This window comes from Arvicanthis niloticus, chromosome 15 (genome assembly GCF_011762505.2).
Source record: "Arvicanthis niloticus isolate mArvNil1 chromosome 15, mArvNil1.pat.X, whole genome shotgun sequence".
Lineage (NCBI taxonomy): Eukaryota > Metazoa > Chordata > Mammalia > Rodentia > Muridae > Arvicanthis > Arvicanthis niloticus.
The window spans coordinates 45,790,181-45,792,728 of record NC_047672.1 but is presented as its reverse complement, the minus strand read 5'-3'; the positions used below and the strand labels follow the sequence as shown (position 1 = coordinate 45,792,728).

General features: G+C 39.3%; 1 pseudogene; it reads right to left on the bottom strand.

Moving 5' to 3' along the window:
* Window positions 1-407: 407 nt before the first annotated feature.
* On the bottom strand, window positions 408-1,238 carry LOC117720446 (small ribosomal subunit protein eS4, X isoform-like; annotated as a pseudogene).
* Between the last annotated feature and the right edge of the window lie 1,310 nt (window positions 1,239-2,548).

Below are 2,548 nucleotides of genomic sequence, written 5' to 3'. Positions count from 1 at the left end.
TATGCTTTTGCATAGAACAGAGAAAAACCATGGATTTAGTTCCTTGAAAGGCAACCCCAGTGTTTTTTGAGACATGGGCTCTTATTAAAGCAGGAGTTTTTCCAGAAATGGTGGTTGGACTGCCAAGGTCAAAGATCTTATGTCTACTTCCTCATTGATGGAATTGTGGGCGCGTGATGGGGGGTTAGGGAGCAATAGGAACTCAGGGGCTTATGCTTCCATAGCATGTCCTTTATTGGCTGAGTCATCTTCCCAGCCCTCATGTCTGTATCTTCTGAGATGATGACACTCCAGAAAATAGGTAACTTTTGATCGTGTTAGAATGAGCAGATTTTCTTCCACATGTTCCTTTTTCTGTTTGTTTGTTTCGTCATGCCGTTGAATCTAGCATGTTGCCTAGAAAGGCTTGTAGTAAGAAGGGGCCAAATCCTTCTTCCAGCATGTCTCCTAGAGACCATTTCTCCCACTGCTCTGTTTGGCCACTAGCCTCTTGTCTCTCTCTTCAGCAATGGTGAGGCGGATTCCTTTTCCTCGGGGAAGAGAGATCCATGGTTTGTTGCCCTTGCCAATAACAAAAATGTTGGGAAGCCGAGTGGCAAATCTGTTGCCATTGGCATCTTTCATATGAACCACATCAAAAGAGCCAGGATGTCTCTCTCTGCTGGTGATTACACCAATTCTTCCCAAATTAGCACCTCCAGTCACCATACACAGGTTCCCAGTATCAAACTTGATGAAGTCAGTTATTTTGCCTGTCTCCAAATCAATCTGAGTGGTGTCATTCACTTTGATGAGGGGATCAGGGTATCGAATAGTACGAGCATCATGGGTCACCAGATGTGGGATTCCTTTTGTGCCCACAAAGATCTTTCTCACTTTGCACAGCTTGTACTTGGCCTCCTCAGGTGTAATACGATGAACAGCAAATCGACCCTTGGTGTCATAGATCAGACGGAAGTTCTCTCCAGTCTTGTCAATGCTGATGACATTCATAAACCCAGCAGGGTAGGTTATATCAGTCCTGACTTTCCCATCAATCTTAATGAATCATTGCATGCAAATCTTTTTTATTTCATCTCCAGTCAGGGCATACTTAAGTCTGTTCCTTAGGAAAATGATCAGAGGCAGGCATTCCCTCGACTTGTGAGGACCAGTGGATGGACGAGGAGCAAACACGCCAGTCAATTTATCCAGCATCCAATGTTTTGGAGTGGCTATGCACTTCAGATGTTTCTTGGGACCACGAGCCAGGCTGTGCTGGGAACGGAAAGAGATTCCACATGCTTCTTAACTTTATACTGCATTGTTACTGATTTTCAACTTAGTTATCTTGCTAAGTATTTGGTTTTTTAAAATAATCTATTGTCTTAATCTATAAAAACAGGAGCAAAGTAAACCATTTCAGGATATATGTTTGCAACTGATTGCATGGCAGTGTGTCAGGCTGAACGGGAAGGAGTATGTATGTCACATAGAATTGGCCTTAAGGTATCCTCTGTATTTTCATAAGCTTGAATTGTGAGCTGGTTGCTCTGACATTTCCTTCCTTCATTGTAGGCATCATGAGACGATCATGTAGAACAGAGATTCTCATGTTAGCTCAAGATCAGGATTATACAAAGAGATTTTAAGCATCATAGTGCCGAGGCAATATCATAAAACAATTATAAGAGAATTACTCAGTATGGGACCCAGGCAACGGTATTTTACAGAGCTGCTTAAGTCATTTCCCAGATGAAGCTGGGATTGAGGATAAGGCTTCTCTGTAATCAGTTGTCTTTTTCTGTCAGATATACATAATTTTTTTACTTCATATATAATTGCACAAGGCACATGGAGAACGTTTCTGAAAACAATATCTGCTGTGCAGTTAGTTCCTCACAACTGAGAACTTGGCATTTTTCTTCTGGTTTTTTTTTTTCAAGAATTAAGATATTCCATAAATGTTATAAAAACTGGGCCCTCAATGCAATATAAAATACTCACTGGTAAACAGACTCTGACCAAAAAAACATATTAAGTTAGCAGAATAAACAAAATTGGGAAACAACTAGAGAAAGCTGTTGATTAATCCCAACAAATATGGATCTGGATACATACTTGATGACTCTAAAGCTTTATCCTATATTTCTGATCTGGGCTAAAACCAAATACCAGCACCAACAACACCAATACCACCATCCCCAATGCCACCGCCACCACCACCACCACCAAACAAAAGCTCCCTTTCGTAATTCACTCATTACATTTGTACCTTTGCTGAAATTCTTTTCAAGACAGGGAAGATATGATATACTTTTAAAAACTAAGAAAACCATGTTTTTTGTTAGCTGACCATATACATTTCTATATTCTTTTATGCATCACAAATGGTCACTTAAAGATATCAAGCATGTTTGATAGATGCATAAAATAGAGACACAGGGCATAATTAAATTAGCAAAAAAAATAAATTAGGAAGATTTAGAGTGACTATAAAGCATGCATTTTTCACAAAAGTAAAATTGTTCTAATTGATTTTTTTTTTCAAAAAGTTTTTATTATGTTT